The sequence below is a fragment of the Peromyscus eremicus genome, chromosome 3 (assembly GCF_949786415.1).
Source record: "Peromyscus eremicus chromosome 3, PerEre_H2_v1, whole genome shotgun sequence".
NCBI lineage: Eukaryota > Metazoa > Chordata > Mammalia > Rodentia > Cricetidae > Peromyscus > Peromyscus eremicus.
The window spans coordinates 129,487,204-129,495,458 of record NC_081418.1 but is presented as its reverse complement, the minus strand read 5'-3'; positions in this window follow the sequence as shown (position 1 = coordinate 129,495,458).

The following is an 8,255-nucleotide window of genomic DNA, read 5'->3' as shown; positions in this document are numbered from 1 at the left end:
TCCCCAGAACTCATGTAAAAGTTGAGTGCTGCAGCACACATTATAACCCCAGTGTTACTGGAGTGTGACAAAGACAGGCAGGCCCTGGGGTCTTGCTGGCCAGCCAATCTAGCTGAAACCATCTGCTCCATGTTTAAAAGAGAACTTGTCTTAGAAAATAAGGTGGAGAGGGTTACAAAAAGATGCCCAGTGCCAACCTCTGGCCTCCACATGTCTGCATACACATGTGCACATGTCCATGCACACACATAGAAATCAACTTGTGAGCCATGGGACTCAATATTCAAAGGGAGACCCTTGTTGTTGCTTCAGAAGGCAGCGTTGAACTGAAAGTCTAGGGACCTATTTTTAAATCTCAATCTGCCTCCATCCCCTGGGTGGTAGTCAGTGGGGAGTGCCCTTCTGTGTCTTAACATCTTGTTTACAAAATGGCGACAGTGGGGGTCTGGGGAACTAGCTCAGTGGATAGCGTGTCTGCTGCACAAGACGAGGATCTGAGTTTGTATCCTCAACATCAGTGGAAAAAAACAGACATGGCCACGTACATGCCTATAATACCAACCCTGGCAGTGTGTGTGTGTGTGTGTGTGTGTGTGTGTGTGTGTGTGTGTGTATGTGTGTGTGTGTGTGGTGGGGGGATGCAGACGTGAGAATAATCAGGGCTTTCTGGCTGCCACCTTAATTCCAGGTTGAGTGAGAGAGACTTTGTCTCAAAGGAATAAGGCAGAGTGATAGAGAAGGACACCTGGTATCCTCTGGCTTCTTAGCACACACCTAGGCACACATCACATGCACACACACACACACACACACACACACACATACACACACACACACACACACGTACACACACACACACATCACATTCATACACACACACACACACACACACACACACACACACCACTGCATAGTGGACTCTACTTTCTTCTGGAGGTCCTAGAAACCTTATCATACATACACAGACACACACTTCAGAAAAGCAAATATAACAGTATTTTAAACACATGGGTGTGTTTGAGGGACATTTCTAGAGACAGAAATGAAGAATGAGAAACATCAGATGTAAAATCTGTGCAGTGACAAGGAGTCAGAGAACAGTCCCCTTGCTGAGGAGTGGGGAGTCATTACATTGATGTCCCTCCTAGGAACCCACTGCCATTAGCACCAAAATCCAATCAAGCTTTTTGGTGGTGCGTGCCTTTAATCCCAGAACTCAGGAGACAGAGACAGGCAGATCTCTGAGCTCAAGGCTAGCCTGATCTACTGACTGAGTTCCAGGACAGCCTGGGCTACACAGAGAAACCCTGTCTCAAAAAAAAAATAGTGATTTTTTTTATATATATAAAACACAGCATTTGCATTTGACCTATGCGCAGTCTTCGTGTCCTCACATTTGTGGCTAAATTCCTTACACAACCATCGCCATGCAAAGCCCATCTGAATTGCATGGCTGCAGGAGTGGAACAGGAAGTAAGACTGTTTGGGACGCGGAACGTTCCCCCACACTTTCAACTCCAACCTCACAGTTCTTTGGAAGAAAAGAAAGAAAACCTTCAGATTCATAGCGAACTGCGAGAAGCCTCAGGCAGCAAAAGCAGCCTAAAATGACAACGACGCCCTCATTTCAGAAGTTATTACAAAGTTACAGCACTCAACAGTATGCAGCCCGCCTCTGGATAGACATACAGACCAAATGCTATAAAACTAAGAGTCTGGTTTATATGATCAATTGATTTTGGCACGGAAGCTAACCACTCAGTGTGGAGAGAGCAATCTGTAACAAATAGTGCTGGGACAGCTGGATTTCCATACTCAGATGGTGGAGTGGAGCCCCTGCCTTACACCCTACTCAAAAATTAACTCAAGGCCAGGAGGTGGTGGTGCACGCCTTTAATCCCACCAGAACTCGGGAGGCAGAGGCAGGCAGACCTCTGAGTTTGAGGCCAGCCTGGTCTACAAATCAAGTTACAGGGCTACACAAGGAAACACTATCTTGAAAAAAATCAAAAATAAACAAACAAACAAACAAACAAAAATTAACTCAAGGGGCTGAAGAGATGGCTCAGCACTTAAAAGTGCACACCACTCTTGCAAAGGACCCAGCACCAATATCTGGTAGCTCACATTCTCCTGTAACCTCAGCTCCAGGGGGATCCACCACCTCTGGCCTCCTCCAGCACCTGTACTCACGTGTGCAGACTTACACACAGACACATAATTAAAAATAATAAAAATAAATCTTGAAAAATTAACTCACCAGCCTAAGTCTAAGAGATATGCAACTCTTAAAGGATAGAAATAAAGCTGTATGACTTTGATATGGCAATGGATATAGTACTTTGTTAGGCGACTTTCCATCCCTGTGATAAAACACCTGAGACAATCACTTTATAAGGAAGAAAGTTTATTTGTCTCAGGTGGTACTTCAAAGATCTGACCACATTCAGGGGGCTCTGTCGCCTTTGGGCCTGTGGTATGACAGAACATCACAGCAGAGCGTCTAATGAAACAAGCCTGCTTGCCTCACAGAGGCCATGGAGGAGGGGGTGGGGCAGAATCCAAATGCTCCTTTCAAGGTATGACCAGAGTCATCTAATTTGAACACCGTCAACTTTAAAACTTGGCATCAAAACGTCAGCCAAATAAAAAGACAACCTACAAAATGGGAGAGGATGCTTGTAAATTTCATTTCTGGTAATTATCTAGTATTCAATGTGTATATAAGAACTTTTAAAATGCAGGAACAAAAGACCAGCCCAATTTAAAAACAGGCCAAAGATTTGAAAAGATCTTTTTCTGAAGATGATATACAAATGCCAGTGAGGACAGGAAAATGGGCTTGACAGTATTAATCTTTAGGGCAGCATAAGTCACAGCCACCATGAGCTCACTCCACACCAAAAAGGATGGCTGAGATTTTTTAAAAAATGACAGTTCCTCGGGGAAATGTGGAAAAGTCAGAGTCCTCTCCTATTGCTTGTGGGAATTTAAAATGATGCAATTTCTATAAAAAATAGTTTGTTTGCTTCTCAAAAAATTTAAAGGTACTAATAGGACCTAGCAATTCAAATCCTAGGCATATCCACAAAAGAAGTAAAAACAGAGACTCAGAAAATGTATGCCGAAATTTACATCAGTGTTATGCACCAAATCAAAAGGCGAAAACAGCCAAGTGTCCACCAACTGGTGAAGAAATAAACAAAACATGGTGGATACATACAGCAGAATATTACTCAACCGTGAAAATGACTGGCATAGGCCCACAACACAGCCTAATCTTGGATACATGCTAATGAGATAAGCCAGACACAAAAGTATAAATGTTAAACAGTTCTATCACATGAAATACCTGAAACAGGCAAATTTATCTCATGAAGTATCTAAAACAGGTAAAGTAGGTGAGAGGGTACCAAGGGCTGGAAGTGGAATACAGGGGCTTATTAGTTAAGGGCTATGGAGCTTTTATTGGGGGTGATGAAAAAACTTGAAAATAAATAGCATCAGGAATATACTACATTATGAATGCAATTAATGTCATTGCATCGCTTATTTGAAATGGTTAAAATGGCATTTATAATTGCATATATTTTACTATAACATGACATTGGAGGAACATTGGTGCCCGAAGAAGCTGGTGAATCTACAGGACGTACTGATAAAGGCTGTGTGGTTCAAAGAGTAATGATCAATCCATGGCTGTGTAAGCAAGGATAGGCTGATGTGCCAAAGAGAAAGGGCAGATGCTTATTTCTGGTTGGGGAGTGGGCAGAGAGGCTAGCTTTATGAACAGGCAAAGAGATGCATGTCCCAGTGTGTATACTGCAGTTCTTAGAGCTTCCTACTGAAGTCACAGAACGCAGCAGATAACACCTGTGTGTGGTGATATATTGTGTACCAAATAAAGCTTGCCTGAAGATCAGAAGACAGGGCCAGCCACTAGATTAAACATAGATTAAACAGTGGTGGCACACACCTTTAATCCCAGTAGTTGGGAGTCACACGCCTTTAATCCCAGCACCTGAGATCTCATGTCTTTGCTACCAGTATTTGGGAAGCACACATGCCATTAATCCCAGCACTAGGAAGGAAGTGAAATGGCTGGGCAGAGAAAGGCATATAAGGCATGAGGAGACAGGAACTAGAGCCCCTTTCTGCTGAGGACTCTGAGACTTCCAGTCTGAGGATTCACAGAGATAGGATCCTGCCTTCCATTCGGCCTGAGGATTCAGTAGTGGTGAGAAGTCTCTGTAGTGGCTTGTTCCCTTGTCTCTGATCTTTCAGCTTTCACTCCAATATCTGGCTCGGGTTTTTTTTTTTTTATTATAAGACCATTTAGGGTTCACATTACACCTATGTCAGTTCCCTGTGCCTGAGTCAACAAGCTACTGACACTTTGGTCATCTAGGACAGCAGGGACAATTTCTGAATCCAAAAGACCGAAACTAAGACTTTGAAGAAGCAGGGCTGTGCCCCCCAGAGGCTGGAGACATGGCTCCTTCTCTCCTCTTCCAGCTTCCGTGGCTGCCCTAACACCCTAGGTGACGGCTACCTCATGCCAGTGTGTGCCTGGCACTTCACACCCACCTCTCCTGTGGAGGTCTGGGTCCATGTTCCTCTGCTTTTCTCCCAAGGGCACATGTAATGGCGTAAGAGCACCTTCCTCCTTCGGCCCCCTTTATCTAGTTGTGTCTCCAGCCACACCATGTGGAATTCACAGGTCCCGAGGAAGAGGGTGTACACACTTACTGTGGAACCTGCTATCAGCCCACACCATCCATTGCCCTTAGGAGAAAAGAGAGCACAGACAGCGCCACCACTCTGACAGAACTCAGGAAGGGAGAAGAATGAGAGACTCCTAGAAAAAGCCCGGGCACAAGATTGAGTGTCAGAAGCAAATCTTGGCCATCAGCTTCTTGAACAGACCAGCAGACTGGATGAAAAAGCAAAATCCAGTGCTTAGCAAGAGTCACGGCGGCAGGAAGGCCAAAGGCAAGAGGCTTGAGTAAAAGGCCACAGAAATAGTCCTTGAAACGCGGTGTTGGCATAGCTATGCTAAGGCCCAGACAAAACAGGCTTTTAGATACAGGCATCAACTACCAAATGGCACCATGGACAAAGTCTTCAAAGAAGTCAGAATCTGTAGCCTGGCTTCACATAGAAAAAGGCATTTCCTCAAAGCTGCAGAGTCCCACATGGCTGGTTCCCAGAGACACAGCTCAACCCTGCCCTGCTCCCCTCTCCCCCATTGGCCTCATCATCCAAGGAGCACTGGTCGGCACAGTGTGCTGGGAGCTCCCTGAATCACTTCCGCAGAGACTCCATAAATGGTGCAGGAGTGTCACCAGGGGCAAACTCAGGTATGTTGAAAGTATGACCTGAAGGCAGTCATCGCATTGGGCTGGGACTACATCCAAAGTGAGTTGACGTACAGACAGTGGTGGCGTGGCTACAAAGATATGTAAGTCAGGAATAGACAGGAAGGGCTGACTCTTAGGGTCAGGGAGGAACAGTGACCAGAGTCTGGCCTGCCTTAGTGTCCTGGGCCGGTGGAATCCTCTCACTGTCTGTGAGATCACAGAGGCTTCAACTGGGAAAGATGTGAGCTTGCTGGTCCTTTAAACCAGGGCAGTATGACCTATACAATAACCCAGATCTTCAGCACACTTATTGTAGGCCAGGCCTTCCCTACCAAGGATGCTCCTTGATCCCACAGTTTCTATCCACCCTGTGAGCTCAGTGCCCAGAAACTCCTCACCCGACCCAGGACCACACTGTCCACTGAGGTGAGAAGCTTCTTAGGACCACCGGCCATATTCTCCAGCACCTCCCTCCCCAACCACACACCCTCCCACCCCCCACCCCACTCCCATCCCCCAGACCAGAATTTTCATCTCACTCCCATGAGTCTCAGCATGTATTAGAACTATTTTTGTGTTTAAGAGCCAATATTGATCTTGGAAGGAGCCATTTTTAGGCTGTCTGAAGACTGTTCTGTGTGGGTTCTTGTGCTGAGCCTTGAGTCATGACAGGGAGGAGAACATGAGAAGCACCCCTTCTTCAAGCATACCCACCCACCCACTGACTGCCTTTTCTGGGCACCCCCCCCTCCGCCACAACCAGCACTGGTAGATTTGATAAGAAATACAGTCTTCCCTGGATAAGAGAAGGTCGTTCTCTCCCACTTCCTGTAGCACATTCTAGACTTCCAGGGGACTTAGACAAACCAGACATTCTGAGGGCTACAGAAACCTCCATGAGCTAGCTAAAGTGGAAGAAACCATGTGACTCCCACAGGGGGAAGGGGGGCAGGTGATATGGGGTGAGAAAGTCGCCCTGATTCAGATCGCCTCTGAATGGCTGTGGGACCTGGGACAGTTGTCTGACCCCTCCCAGAGCTCTCAGCCGGTCATAGCTTATTGATGGAGCCCACCTGCGCAGGGCCTTTGTGTTGTCTGCATTTACTGGTGCCAGTCATGGGAGTATGTGACACAGGTCACAGTTACAAAGTACACAAAACAACATTTACAAAGTATAAAGTATATGCCTGGGGACTTACTAGTGAGGGGCTTCATCTAGGCCTGAAGTCTTGTCTGTTCAGCCAGAGCTGTCCCTAAGGCCCCCTAGACCCTAGCAATGGAAACTGGAGTACCTCGAGCTACTGGCACGGATCTCAGAGCCTGTGATGGATAAATTCATCTATCAGTTTGACTGATTCAGAGTGCCTGAGTATTTAGCCAACTAGCAGCCTGGGTAGGTCTGTGAGGATGTCTCTGGGGAAGTGGAGCAGGGTGCTCCCCCCGATACAGTTGGGCCTCAACAGAACACTTGAAGCCCTAAGTTGAACAAAAACAGGTATTTCTGTCCTATACCTTAGTCTGGGACATGGGTGTTTTCCAGCCTATGGATTTGAAGTTGAAGACAGGATCTTTCAGGGTCTTTAGTCCACCACCCTTCATACTGGGACCCACTCCATCAGTTCTCCAGGGTCTCCTTGTCCATTGTATATCTTGGGACTTCTCAACCTCCACACTGATGGGAACCAATTCCTTATAATAAATCACTCTGGGTGTCTCCAGCTAGGTAGACAGGCATACAGCTGTGTAGGTATCTATTTTTGGTTCTGTTCTTGTGGATAATTTTAATATAGAAACCAAGAGGTGGCTAAGGTCCATTACACTAGGAAAGATCTACCCTTTCTGTGACACCAGGCAGAACTCCTTATGTAGAGCACAATGGCCTTGCCTCCTTGGCTGGCCATTCCAGGGTCCATAAGGTCAGCTGTGGTCATATGCAGAGGGAACAGACTCCGTGACTTGTGCTTCTGGGAAGAGGCATGACCCAAGCAGTTGGGGTGACTTAGACACTGAGGCAGCATGGTCTGGGTGAGCTCCTACTCTCTGTGAAGCTTGGAGTCCTTCCTCCCTGTGAACTAAGGCACCCCCAAGTTTGAGATGCCCCAATGCAGGGTCTGAAACATAGCTAATATCAGAAAGTATTAACTGGTAGGAGAAAAACACAAGCAGGGAGCTGACCTTCACAGGAGGACCGGGTTTGTCTTGGCCATCGACAAAGAATCGCTGCTTGGTCTATAGCTGAGAAGTCTAAAGCCTGATGACATGTCAGGAGTCGTCTGGCCAGACCCCACATCTGTCCAGCAAACTGCACCTCCTGTAAGTAGAGGCCTCGCGGCCCCACTGGATGAGCTTCTGGGGTCATGGCTTTGAAACCTTAGTATTTCTGGAGTCCTCTGGATACCCAACACTACTGGGGTGCCCAAGAAGCAAGATCAAGCCTGCATCCATGTCTTAAGTCATAGCTTGGCCACCAGCATCTATGAAAACCTACTCTTAGAGACCTCTCGATACCCTAGTCAGGCTCCTGTCCCATCACAGCTAGTCCCAAAACTAACATCCAAGGCTGCTGCCTGGGTCTGGGCTCAATGGAGGGATGGACTGCAGCAGGTGGTCCATCCCTGAATGGTACACACATGGACTGAACTGATCTCCCAAGAGTATCCACCCTTCATGACCAGGGGAATGCCTGGCAAGTTCAGAGGGAAAGAGAAGAAGTGGTGTGGAACTGCAGCCTGAATAGGACAGAAATGCTCCAGAGAGAGTGACAGTGAGTTTGTGGGCCAGCTGGGTCCCCCACTGAGATCCCCCATGGTCTCATGACTGTGTGGCTAACCTGGCATGGGTGGGAATTGTTGGGCTTTGCGTGGTTGGGAATCTCCCACCCTGTATAACAGCATC